Source organism: Zerene cesonia, chromosome Z, assembly GCF_012273895.1.
Source record: "Zerene cesonia ecotype Mississippi chromosome Z, Zerene_cesonia_1.1, whole genome shotgun sequence".
In the NCBI taxonomy this organism is placed as follows: Eukaryota; Metazoa; Arthropoda; class Insecta; order Lepidoptera; family Pieridae; genus Zerene; species Zerene cesonia.
The window spans coordinates 10,661,924-10,677,481 of NC_052122.1; positions in this window are offsets into that span (position 1 = coordinate 10,661,924).

The following is a 15,558-nucleotide window of genomic DNA, read 5'->3' on the forward strand; positions in this document are numbered from 1 at the left end:
AATTTCAATCGATTTCATAGTTTTGATAGCAGGTATTTGAAAACGATTAAATTCTACAAATCATAAATCCTAGAAACCCATTCAATTGTGTTGAATTTCTATAAAGACATGTTTGTTATACATACTTAGTATGAATATTCTAAACTTTGCAACAAACCAACCAGATATAACGTATAATATATCTACTTACATATACTTAATACTCTTGTAGCATCGCTCAATCCCTGTATGAATATAATCTCTAAGATTTATATCCATATGAAATTGTAAATATTATTTCTTCAATTGCATTTAAATCTTGTTGCCGTTATAAGGAAAGCATTTCATTTTTACGTCTTCATTTATTTACGAAACCTTTTTTATTTATTCTACTACAAAAGAGTGCAAAAGGGAAACGGTGTTAAACTTGTTGTAAGAAATTTTAACAAACTAGATTCATGACGACTTTAATAAAGGTTTATTTAAGAAAAACTGTGCGTTATGTTTTTCTTTATTTTTCTATGTTTCTTTACAATTACGTTTTGAATGGTTGTTCACTTGATTCTGCTTGCCGTACCATAGTTATAATCAAAGGTCAGTGCTCTTTACGTAAGCCCGAAAAAAAGAAGAAATCATTTATGATTATTGAATGTCGCTATTGAATCGTTGCAGAGCTCTTGAATATAGTACAGTTAAAAAGTAAAAACACATTTAAAGCCTTGTGGCTTTGTCTCCCTAGTTTACTAGGATTTTAATCCTGCATTGAGAAAGACAGTTTCTTCTCAGAGTGCAAGTACAACACGCCATAACCAAACTAAATATTGTATATGAAAAACATGTTCTGTGTTAACAAATACATAATAGTGTGTGCGTGCGTGTGAAGGAGAGGAAACGTATATATTGATATCTATTATCTATCCAATGGATTCGAAATGAAAAAAAGCCAGCTACTGTGCAGATGACTAGTCCCTATATAAAAACAATATAGCCTTATATATTTAACATTAATTAACAGCTTAAATTAAGCCAGTCTCAGATATATTTAATATATTATGCTCTTCTCGTAAGTGATGTAAGCATTAAAGCCAAACCACCTATAATTATCTGCATACACGTACAATAATTAATCCGAAAGATATTAAGGTTCTTAACACTATTTGTGGTAAAATAGAATAACATTCACTTCCAACTTTGATTTGGCTTCGGTTTCGAAATTTAAAAAATGTCAAATTTATATAGTATTACCAAAACTGTGTGTTAAAAAAAAAAATTAAACAGTAATATCAAATTCTTTTCTTCGAAGTATTATGCAATTTCGTTGTTTACTTTTTACTTATCCGTTCGCTACATGTCATATCCGCGTTTGACAGATGAATAAATATTTGTTTGAAATGATATTCCGTTTATAATTTCAATATCAACGTTCGTCTGAATGCGACATTTTCGAGGTAAACGCATGTTATATTTTGATACTGTTTAAATTTAGACGACTGAAAGGCAGATATCGCTGTAGCAATGATGCTTAATGTATGCCGAAATGACAGCATTAAAATATGTTCCTAGATAGATAGGACACTGCGCTCGGACATGCATCCAATGTATTTATACACATGGACATATTCAGTGGAACCGTTTGAAAAAGAGACAAATCGGAAGTTGAAATATTTTTGTTATTTGTAAGTCTATAAAATATACTGAGCACTTAATTCATACTAACGTTTTTGCTGTAACATCAGCATACATGCATATATTAACGCACCTTGAAAACTTTGTTATTTTCGCGGATAAAAGGAAAGACTACAGTCGAAAGAACTTACTCGAAAAAAATAATATCAATCAGTTTAATAAACATGATGCATTTCCATATATCATTAAGAACCACGGCACAAATAAGAAAACTGAAAATAAGTACGGATAGAAAGGAGGAACTTACAATGTTAATGAATCTAGAATAGGTTTCATGAATCTAGATTATTTACAGTTCTAGGAATATCGTTCAATAAGCAATCATATATGTAACGGCATGGGGCTAAGGAATACCGCAAATCAGAGTAACATCGCAACAAGTCTTAATAAATATAGTTGAAAAGCAATAAATTGGATGCAATTTCAATACGTGGAAAACACACTTCGTTATTTATGTATTCATTACAAAATAACAACGTTTCTTTATATTGATGCACTGTCGTACTGTATGCTTATATATTACATCAATAAAATGTATTATGTTATATTATGTGTAGCAAATTTAATTAATTAAATATTATTTAATTCATGTTTGAAATAGATCAAAAGGATAGAAGATGTTCTATTAATCGCGTTTATTATGACTGAAATCTCGGGGATCCTAGCGGTATGCGTCACCATGTTAAAGTCAAGGACAAAGGTTCGAATCCCGCCTCAAGATCGACTTGACGCAAATTCCCATGTCTCCTAAATGGGGTGGAGGGGCAGTGCAGTGCCAGCTGGTCCTTTGTATCTTGTTTTCTATTAATCTGTTAAATCATGTATTAAATTACATATAATTTATTAATTCTCGATACAAAGGATAACGTTAAAGGATACGCCTTCATTATTTTGCTGCATGCATTAATTATATTAACCGAGTAAATCAATAAACCAATTTTATAGTTTGTACATAGACCACATCCATTAAGCCCCATAATTAAATTCGCTTCAATTACAAAAATGTCACCTACTATCGGACGATGCGTTCTATGTGGACTGGATTCGTATATTCGCCTGCAAACCTAATCAATAAAGCTTTTTCCCCTAGAAAATCCTTTTAAAAATATTTTACGGCGCAAAAATGTTCCGCGAACTATAGTGCAAGCATAATTTTACACAGTAGTTCTCGGAAATTTCATCCCTGTATCGCGGTTTTATCTAGAAAGGGCGAGGCTTCGTTAACATTTTATCCTGTTTGCTTTACATCGCTGCAGATTTTGCGTTCGGTAATAAGCCGCGCTGAGTAGGAGCAATGTATATTGTGCAATAGTTTGTTTCGAGTTTCTGGGCACTGATAGAGTTATAGGTGATATTTTCTCGCATCCCTCGTCCGCTTTAGTATGCATCGAAGCGTGAACTGGAGCAGTTGGGTTACGCTCTCGCGATACTAGTTGTACGTAACCTGTCTGAGTCTAAGTCCAGATAAAAATTATCGCGACTAAAAAAATTAATAAAATCCCAACATTTAATAATTTATCCTTCCCTTTTTATCCACATATTTTTTGTTTGCAAATTATTTTTATTTCTATTTTTTTACAAACTTTTTCATTTATTTTAAATATTTATTAAAATATAAAATACAATAAAATTAAATAATTATAAGGCTAACGTTGTTTCGAGAGTTCCGGTCAGGTAAGTTAAGGTAAGTATTTTAGTTGATGCAACAGGTGCCGTTCCAGCGTCGGGGAAAATTGGCCGCGACTGCCTTTTATTTATCTAGGTTCAAGCACTGATAGCAACAGGCGGCGTCTTCAGAAACAAATACAAATTTAATTATTTCTAGCTTTTCGGGTATAGCAGAATGTAGATATTTGCACCGGCTCCACGATGAGAATTATTTTAATTTATTTTAAACGAGATCTATTATATTCACAACGAATTAAATCCTAAAATTCCTACCTGTTGTTCTCATGGATTCTCATAAATAAAATTATGACATAGCAACTTTTTAAATTTAATATTTTTCATTTAATACGACTCAATATAAACTCATCTAACTCATGCGCAATACGAGAAAATTTTAGATTTACGTTTTGATTATTGTAATTTTAACGTAGCGCCTTAACAATGGGAATTGCCCTAATGCATTTTTAACAGCGAATAGTCGTATGGTATTGCCTGTGCGCTCTTTTGACGTAGCGAATAGTCTATGGTATTGCCTGTGCGCTCTTTTGACGTAGCGAATAATCTATGCTATTGCCTGTGCTCTCTTTTGACGTAGCGAATAGTCTATGGTATTACCTGTGCGCTCTTTTGACGTAGTGAATCGTAAATGGTATTGCCTGAGCGCTCTTTTAACGTAGCGAATACTCTATGGCATTGCCTGAGCGCTCTTTTGACGTAGCGAATCGTCTATAATATTGCCTGTTTGGTCTTTTGACGTTACAAATCGTCAATGGTATTACCTGAGCGCTTTTTTGACGTAGCGAATTGTCTATGGTGTTACATGTGCGCTCATTTATTGTAGCGCCATAATTACTGAAACTGCCTACGCACACTTTTAACATACCACATTTTTTGTGCGCTCTTTTAACGTAGCGAAACGTCTATTGTATTGCCTGAGTGCTCATTTATCGTATCGAAATTATTATTGTAATTGCCTATGCACACTTCTACCGTATCGCATTACTTATGCGCTCTTTTAACGTAGCGAATCTCCGTTGATAATTACCTTTACGCTTATTTATCGTAGCGTAATAATCATTGGGATTGCCTATACATATTCGTAACGCATCGCATCCATCGTGCTCTTTTTTAGCGAAGCGAATCACCTGTGGTATTTTGATATTTTCCCTTGCGCGCTTTTAACATACCACAATAGTAGGTACTGTAAAATGCCGACGTGTACTTTGAACATGTCAAATTACTAGTACCCCCTTTTAACGTATGTTAACGTCACTTTTTATGTCGCATCACATGTACGCTCTCTTGGCGAATCATATAATTTGTTCGCATTTTGATCGTAGCATATCGCGTACATAATTTTTGCCATTAAACATGGCACAACGGGTGGTATTGGCCTATTATAATTATAGCATAAAACAATATTAACGGATGGTTATATTCAATTTAATATAATATACAATTTCCTTAATATATTCGTCACTATCATAAAACTATTTGGAAATTGGTGCTATATCAGTTTTAGCGTTGCCCAAATTTTGGATAGTTATTTTTATAAAGTGTATCATAATATGTAGTACTCATTGCGTAACGATGATTATTGAAATTAAAGAAGAATCTTCAAAAATTATTTTATGTTTAATATCACAACTGCTATCTGCTAAATGTTAATTTTTTAAATCATATGTATATTTTCATGTTATTTGTTCTAAATCAATTTATAAGCGACTTTTTTACCTTGTTTTTTTGTGTCACTCGCTTAAGGTTTATACTCACATAGCAGTCTATATTGTGGATTTTTTTTCGAATAATAATTAAAAATAATAATAATTAAAAATTTTAATTGCATTTTACATATAATATACATTTGAAGGGTTCAAAATTCTACAAAAAACCCACTATGCTTTTTTAATTGCATTTTACATATAACATACATTTGGAGGGTTCAAAATTCTACAAAAAACCAACTATGCTTTTCCTTTTGTAAACCGAAACTGCACATATGGAATAAACTCCAATTTGTATACAGAAATACAGTACAAGAGACTTAAAATTAAATAATAAAGGAAATGCCTAATAATGTTGTTCTGATGTTTCTCTGAGATAAGGTTCTCTGAGAGATGTAAACTAAAATTATTATATTATATTGTTTTCGAATTTACAATACAATTAATACAGAATTCGAGCGTGCAAGTTTACAATTATACAAACATACATACAATTATAATTATACGATCACTTATAATTTTCATCACCTAAATTTTTTCTCTATTCTTCATAAGAACTTTGGCGACATAAGCGGTTGAGCGGGTGTTTTAGCTCGGCTGTTGCAACAATCCTCATGTTATTCAGATTTGCTGCTTTAGCTGAGCTGGCACCCCTGCTCACAAACTCAACGTGACTGAAGAATTTACACCAAAGATCATAAAAATTTGTACACTTTAGATATACTAAGACTTGGCTTTTATAGCTTAATCGTGTACGCAAATAACAATAAATGCAGTATATATAAGTTAGCACTTTCAATAATCCTGTTCTGTAAGATATTTAAAAAAAAATATGTGTATCAAAAAAATTGTCAAAATGATTGTATAGTTGCGTAACTGTGTATTTTAATAAAACATTTGCACAAACCCACAATCAATCACTTATAACTACAAAACCACTTATAATATCCTGCCACTTACAACTATTCAATCAGTTATAATTATACAATCACTTATACCTTAAATCATTTATAATATTCAATCACTTATAACTATCCAATCACTCATAATTTTCGTCACCTACATTTTTTATCTATTCCTTATAAGGGGGCGTCCATAAATTACGTGTGACATTTTTCAGGATTTTTTTATTACGTAATATTTATTAAAACCCCCCTCGCGCGCAAGTGAGATTTGGAAATATTTTACTTGACCCCCTCCCCCCTTAAACACTTCACGTAATTTATGGACGCCCCCTAAGAACTTTGGTGCCATTAGCGGTTGAGTAGGTGTATTATCTCGGCTGTGGCAACTATTCTCATGTTATTCAGATTAGTTGCTTCAGGGGGTTTAGCACTCTTGCTCACAAACTCAACGCGACTCAAGGACATACACCAAGGTTTATATAAAGTAGTAGAAATTTAGATATCTTAAGACTTTATTTTATTGTTATACTAATGTTCATAGCGTGTAAACCCACCTAGTTCTGCAACAATTCTGGCAAATATTGATCGTATTAAGAAGGCAACATTCGCTAGGAAGAGAATCTGTTGCTATCCGCATATTTATGTGTGGTGTCATATGTCTTATGCTTGTGAATATCTGGTACCGCAAAAGCTAAAAAGCTATGTATGTCTTACAAAATAATGTTAATAATGATATAATTTTGATGACGCTAAAACAATATATAGTCATAAAATCAAGAATAAACGGTTGAAACGGTCATATACGCGGGGAGGCTATTGTTCTAAACCTCCAAGTCACGAATCCGACTCGCCCTTACCAAAATTTTGTTTATCATAACATTTTTTTGACAAAATTAGGTATAGATTTTGATAAAGATGCATGCAATGTTAATAGTGGTTTAAATATTAAAGTAATTACAATACCACAGACTATTAACATTTTGGTGAACATTGTTTTATGCCGCACAAGCTTGACCACTTTAACTCGAGTACATTATTAAATTTACTCGACTTAAAGTGTATCATATATTACCGAAGATTACGTCATACAAACAATTACAATCAAATTTACAGATGTACCTACTGGTTTGGAACTCATCTTCTCCTTTACACTGACTGTCATTTGACACTTACTAGCTTTTTATATTGACACAATCTTTATGTATTTTAAGCATCGTAAGACACGTTTCAAATCGCTTTAAAATTCGAATTCAACGCACGCAAGCCTCACTTTTGCCTGGCGTTTCATTCTAGCCAACGAAAACAAGCTAAACACAGAAGTTAAATTCACAAAATATATTATATCTCATTTATACTAAATTACGTCTAATGTTTTTGTTACGGAAAATGTTTTTCTAAAATAAATTAGCACATAAAACTTACAAATAAAAAAAAAATGAATAGAAAAAGCATTTAGTTTGACGTACATACCGCAGAAATTGAAGTTATGTAAGGAATTTTAACAAGATATCCTGGAAGAAAAGGATATTTCCAACGAAAACCATCATTATTGCTTATAATTTATTTTAAACGCTGAAATGTCTTTGCGAGGCCGCTACAGCATAGGCGCGTCGCAACTGTATTTTATAAGTACTAGTAAACTATTATATTATTAAATAACAAAAAATCCTAAATTATGACGTATTTTGAATATGATACTTGAAATAACCAACTGGGCGAAAAATAACTAACTCAATTATTTAAATAGTTACACCATAATGTAAAAAATAATAAAATTGTAACCTCTATATTATCTAAATGATTTTAAACTAACAGTCGATATTATGCAATAAATAATATAGATTTTAAAACTTACAACAATAAATAAACAAAATAACACAATAAACGAATTTAAAAAATATTGTTTTTATGATACAGGCATATCACACAAACACACACACACAAATACATTAAAAAGCGCGTGCGTCCGTGCGCACACGCACATAATTCGAATTCATTCCCACATCAGCCACGAAGCTATAAATCGTATTAAAATACCATTCTTCATTCCGTCATAAAATCGGCGAAATAAATTATATTAGGCTATTGTTTATTGAAGGTCTATTATTAGATCTTCAGAAATTCATGTCAGTTGTAATATTTGTAAAACGTTTCGTATGACGAATCAAAACAAACATTTACGATGAATGAGCCGTTGATTTGTATGTGAAAGATTTATTACAGGAATATTAAAAATACGCACATGAATATAGCAAAATTATTAATAAATGTGTTTGGTGCACAATGTGTAGGCTATTTAATTTGTTATTTTATGTATAAAATAGGCTTAGTTACACGACTCAAGAAATCAAGAAATCATGAGATTAAAATGGTTTTAAAGTTATTTTTTTATCTGTTGTGTTTATATATGCAGGGATAACACAATCATTTAAAAAATTCAAATAATTATCCTCGCGTTATGAAGAAAATCAAATAAAATTAACTGAAAACAAAAAAACACAACCCGACAAATAAAAAGGAACAAAATAAATTACGATACTAGAAACTTAATAAAAGTAACTGCCATGTACCATAAAAAAAACTAAAAACATTATTTTAATGTGGCTACAAAATTAAATAGAGTTCTCCATTGAAGTAGACGACAAAAATAAGGAAAATAAATGCACATACTTATTATACAAAAAGAATTGCGTACCCAAGATAATCGGATGAAAACTATACATCATAAAGCATTTCAATGCTATAAAACTAAAAATTAAACTATATATCATTCATAACAGAGATTCTACTATATGATCAAAAAATTAAGTTACCAAATGTTCTCCTAAAACATCTATATTTAAATAATTAATAATTTTCCTGCCCACATTTCGGTGGATATATTTGGATATTAAAACATTGTTACGTTTTAATCGAATGTAATCAACAAATATGACACGTTGTTACCAGAACAATAGGTGATGATTACGAAACGGGAAACAAAATTAAATCACCTTTTAATATAATCAAGCACGCCCTACCAAACTGTTACATTTCGCATTTAAAGTTTTCTATAATAATGTGATCACTCTTTAAAAATGATTACGTTAAAAAGCTGATTTATACATATAAAGTATTGTACCATATTTATATAATTAAAAGAAATGCAGTAAATTTCGCAACTTTCGGATGTACAGTATACAAAGCAAAAAGTTGATCATTTCTCTTAACTGTTACTTAAAATGATAAATTATGTAAGAAATATATTATGTCAAAAAATGTAAATACGTTATCTGGTACACCATAGGTGAGTAGCGAAACCGGACTTTAGTCACTCAAAAGATGATATCGAATATAACAATAAAAAAGTAAAAAATTATGTGTAGGCTGCCAGGAAATAAATTATAATTGTAAAAGTAGATATAATAATTATTACTTTTGATAAATTGCAAATATTTGATTCCACATACGCATTCAACGAGGTACAATGTTTCATTTCATGGCAGGGTTCATTTCATTTAATAAAAAATACAATACTTTTTAAATTAATTTACAAATGCATAACGAAAATTCAACACAAAAGATTAATATGCATATAACATGGAGCAAAATTAACACGACCTTTAAAATGTATGACACAAAACGACATTTTGTAAACAATAGTTTTCAATTAATGGTCACGTTTCCCGAAATATTTACGGGACAATAGGGTTGTTCGTGCCTTTGCACATCGTCCGATCCGATTTCGTATCGGACCCGTGTCGTATACTGAATGATTTGATATTCATAACTTAAAACATAACACGAAAATTGCTTATAAGAAAAAACTTTAGGTTAAAACGTCGAATATATCAGAATTTCACGCATTATGTATTTATTATATAGCGATACGATAAAGTGCTATAGTCTGACGCCAGTTTTTAAACTATCGTTAAATCAAAATATCGTATCGGACACAGTGGATAGTATCGCTTTAATACACCGAAAATCACGCACCACTGCAGAGGCGTAAACAATTATCGATCAATTATGCACGCTCATCATAATGGTCTATTCCTAGCACCTGGTCAGTACCAAGAATGATGTATTGTTTGATACATGTCAGCAGAATATTAATGAAGTGCCAATAATATATTGTGATGAACACAGCTTCGTTAGTGCACTTAAAATGGCCGCGAATAGTGAAACGAGAACACTGAATGCATTCATACATTGGACGTCTCGTAGACTGTATTTGCGTTTTATGATGCTATGTATTAGCGTTATACAAAATAGTAAAACGCAGAGTCAGTGTACGTAGTGTCTTTTGTACTCCCACAGCAACCGCTGCACTGAAGACGATAAACACAATCGAATGTGATAGCACATGAAACGTTTGCTTTTTGCTAATCAAAACTTATATTAAAAGTCTTACGGGATATTATTCAAATCGGCTTCAAAACGATTTGGGACCACTTCGTTGTGAAGGCGTATTGAATACCCGTTAACCTATAAGATGACTAACTGCATCGCTATAACGGTACATCCACTAATCACTAACGAAATTACCACTAATGTAGAAGATAATATTTCTGAGAAGATCTTATCAAGAAATGAAGTTTCTTCAAATATCGTATCGGTTCTTTTTGATGTAAGCAAGCTCCGAGAAGAATGGACAAGTCTTTGTGTAGTGAGTTCACTGCAACATACAAATTATTATTACCGTATTTTAAAAGAAAATAAATTAAAACTTTAATTGATCTGAGACTTCATACATACGGCAAAATGTGTCTTTACAAAATTTTAACCAAATACAAAAAAGTTCTTCTGCCTCTTAAACTATGACATTTACAGTAATGTCAGTTCTTACAGAATTTTTAACACTTTTTGTTATCTAGTAACTAGCATAGGAAAAATGACGTCATTTGGCGCTTACAACATTTAAAAATATGATGAACTTAAAATTTGTTCAAGCAACAAATACGTGCGCTGTTAATTTTGGTTTAAATAAAAAATAAATGCTATTAAGATTTTTAAGTGTTGTTAATTATGCTTAAAGAAGTCATCCAAATCGAGGTATGTGGCTTAACAAATACGTGAACTGTTTTGAAGACTATATATACCCACCAACATATATTGATACAACATTTCAACCTAAAAAATAACCAGTGACAATTTGTAATTAATCACCGCGTTACATTCCGCAAGGCGTAATGCGCGTAATAAGGTTAACGATAACCTTGTTTATTAATTAATATCTATCACAAATACATAGCTACGATATCGTAACGATGCGGTTCCCTTCTCCAACACTCGTCACGCCTTCGCGCTTACGGTCTGCAGTAATGAGACGTTTGCTAGAGAACTAATTAACACAAAATGACTCGATCGCAACAAATGTTCGCATTTTAACCACAGAGTAATAAGTGCAAGGATTAACGCGCTTTAAACATTTATCATACGTCCTGGAAGGCTGGCTACCAACATGCTTTTTTAAATTTAAATCAAGCCTTGACTCAAGCGGATTGTTTATGCTACAACGTTTTGTAGTTTATTTTATTACATGAGAATGAAAAACATCAGTTATATTAACTTAACAAATTGCAAATTTAGTTCATTAAATCGAAATTCAATGTTTGCAAAGTAATTACGTATTTTATATCTGCATACAACTTTTATTATCTATCTGCTGGAACTGAAAATCACATGCTAGACTCTTGAGCTAAAACTCCGCCTGTTGTGTGTTCGTAAATGATAACCCTTAAAATTTTCAATACATTTCAATACATAGAATGCGGTTTACTACATCTACTTATCTGTTGGTAGTTGCTACTGCGGTTATTGGCTTTGAAATTAAACGACTTCAAAGCGACATTTTGTTGCCATTAAATAGGTACGAAGTATGACAAGTTGATATTGGACCTTTACTGCACTTCAGTATAGAAATAGGGACAATGTCATTTTTGCATTGACCATCGATATAAATATTTTTTTTTTAATTCAACTCAGAACTTAATTTCATTTTATGGACTCCTGTTTGATCCCGTGTTTAGATGTTTGCGATTGTGTCATGCATTGGCGTTGCTATGGTAACGCGGAGAGCGTCTTATCTGCGGATTGAAACGAAAATTGTTATAATAAAACAACCGCATGTTTTTATTTAAGTTTAAATGGTATTTAAACCATATTTAATTTGATTTATACACATTTCTGGGGTAAGAAAAAAATAAAATACAAAATCCTATTTTTCGGGCGCCATTTTTTCTTTGCGCACATCTGCACAAGTTCGGACGGTATTAGGATATACCTTCCCAGACTATATAACAAATATGACAACAACCATTTATTTTTAAGGCACAAACTCTCGAAAACCAAACATATTCTAGACGTCATTTTATATTTACATAATCTGATTTTACTATGCCGTGCTTATACATGTATGCTGTTATTCTAATTAATTTTCATTATATTATTGTTTACAAATACTTTTTAAAATGAATTACGTAATGATTCTGTTAATCAACATAATAGTTAGAGGAACTCGTGTTTCGATAACGAGCACGGGGAAATACAACACTCGTCGTTTAGAAAAAGGTTAAATTAGTTGGGGAACCCGAATCGCATTTAGTTAATATTTCCGTTCCACGTATCTTTGCTATCGAGTAGTATTATGGAACTCTGTGAGTGGCTATTTATTAATTATAAAAAATTATTGAATTACGGTGATTATAACATACCATTATTGTACGAAAGACGTAATACATCATGAAAATGTAAAGTAATATGACGCATTTTATTATCAGTGACTAGTTGCGTGACCAGACTCTGTCCGGGCGCGCGGGATAAAATGACACCCACAGATAATGTGACTTTCTACAGGTAAAATAATTTTTTAAATCGATTCAGGTGATCCGGAGATTACCCGCTACAAAGTTAAAAAATCCGTATCGCTAAATGCTAATAGAAGAAAAAATAATATTTACTTCAGATTTCATGTGGCTTCTGACGAAAACATATGTATTTTTTGTAGAAATATCAATAATTTGAACTTATAAAAACATTGCATCATAATGTTTTCTAATATTATTTAAGTTAATAATAGTATTAAAATTTAAAAATTTATGTTTTCAATCAAGTACATGTATTTATTAAAACTAATCAATAATGTTTTCCCGGAGAAATAGAGTGATACAACCGGTGTCTGTTAAATATTTAATTTTAATTAAAAAAATAAAGCTTCTTGAATTTTGTAAACATTGTCAAAGTGCACTCCTTTTTTCCCACAAACATCTTATTTATGTTTAATACATACAATGTTTTCTAAAATTAAACATTAAATTGTAATTAATTTTTTTTTATTAATGATAAGGACTCTTATGGAAGTGCCTATGAAAATTTTAAGCCTTTGAATTCACCAGCATTCTTGTATTTGAGATTGTATTAACTATGTAACTTGCGTATTTTTACTGTTCTTTTTAATGTCACATTTTATCACTGTATAATTCTTGGACATTTTTGGAGTATATTTTGGCGAGCAGAATATATCAACACCTAATAAAATAAAAGCTTCGTATGGTCCTTGGGCATATTTGAATCAGTAATTCATGAAAGAGTGCGAACAAAATTTTGTTTTATTTGATTTGTTTTGATGACATAAAAATGTACATGTAGTTATAGTGATAATATCCGATTCGATATTACCATATAATCGCCAAAATAGGCTTCCTGTATATTGGAGTAAAACAAACTACCTATCTATGAAACCTCCGCATATCATATATAAGCACCATTTGATATTGTTATAAAAATAAATTAAAATTTCGCGCTCACTGATAACGCTTATTAAAATTTGCACGCCTTTAAATGAGGCAATCTTAAGATCTAAATAAATTTTACATTATCATAATAAGGTATATAAGATGTTAGATAGCTAACAGTTTTAGTCCAATATACTTAAAGTGATTCTAAAACTAAGATACGTTAATGTTTCTATACTTGTGTTGTTTGTTAAATATTCACTGATGATATAAAGACTTGCACTAACTTATCCGTGTACTGGTCTTTCCTCTTATCTTATAAGTATGTATCTTTATCCGACGTTCTCAAAAACAAGAGAAGTTCTCAATTCGACTCATTTTTAAATTTGTTACAGTTATAAAATATATTTCATACAATTATAATGTATGCATTCACGCAAGCAAAATTATCCCAAACAGATTGAGATTCCAAAGAGAGAAATTATCTGTGAGCCTAAAAGGGCTATGGATCTTACACAAACATCTAACAGTCAACAAGCAAAATGTGTATTATCTCAAATAAATATATAAAAAATCATAATCCCACGGGAAATTTCGGCATAATGGCACTAGTCGAAAAAAACGAAGTATCAATACATTTTTAACATGCGCTCTCCATCTAAATTGTCATCTTTCAACTTATAAAAATTAAATACATTACATTTTATTAAGTTTCCTTAGAAAGCGTACGCAAGTACCTTCATAAGCACATGCAATAATACACTCTGGAATACAGATCATATCGAGTCTGTTTGATGTTGAAAATTAAACTCAATCAAATTCCCAGATGCAGGAAGCATACAGAAAATTCTAGAAACACAATTTCTCGGATAGTTCCGACAGATCAGCACCTGTAGAAATACCGAGGTTATAGAGCGGATTTATACATATGTGTTATCTGTCGAAATTACCCACATGCACCCCTTTTCGGACGCCGAAGAGTGAAAATTTTGGACTGAAGATGACACACTTGTCTTTAAAGTGGCTATTCAGGGTCAATCCATCAATCGGCGCGGGCCAGGTCCATAATTTGCTCGTGACGTTGCAACTCCCGATGGACAGTACTAAAAATTCGAATTTTCACTTACTCCATTTCGCCTAAATAATGATGTCGCACCTAATGGATTGACCGTGAATGCCTCCACCAGCACGCAGTGATAACTGGCATGGTCTTAGATGAAATAACTATAACGTATTTTATATAACAAAATTACAATATGCATAAATGAAAGCAAAATCATGTCTTAAAAATTTGAATCATTTAAATTATAAAATGATAATATTTTTGTCTGTACAAACTCTGTGTCTAATGGTCTAGCTATGTCCAGTGATTTTTTCCGAAAAATTGTTAATTTTTTTTTTAATAATTGAAACATAATGATGCAATCTCATGAAAGAAGTCATTTTACGCTTTGTTTTTCTGAAGTATAAAATGTATTTATCACACAATAGATATATATCGGTTTATCTATTGTCAAACAACACCACCCACAATATTTTTTTCTAAGATAGCTATTTAAATATAGATGATGTTAAAGCTACAAGCAACTTTAGAGTTCCTTGCAGATTCTTCTCCTTGAAGACATTTCAATACGGTGTTAAAATTAATCTTGCGATGATTTAAAAAGCGCGCTTAAAAGAAGTATGGATAAATAACATTTTAGTTACATGGTTACGGCTAGATGGCGCTTGTGTAAGGATCGAGATTATTTTGCGATCCTTTCACTTGTGTTGCCAGCCTTAATTATCAATACCTGCGGATGCCAGTGATGACTGGTGAAGAAGCAAGACCAAGTTTTAATCGTTATGTTTTGAGTTACATATTTGTATGACAAGAGAGTA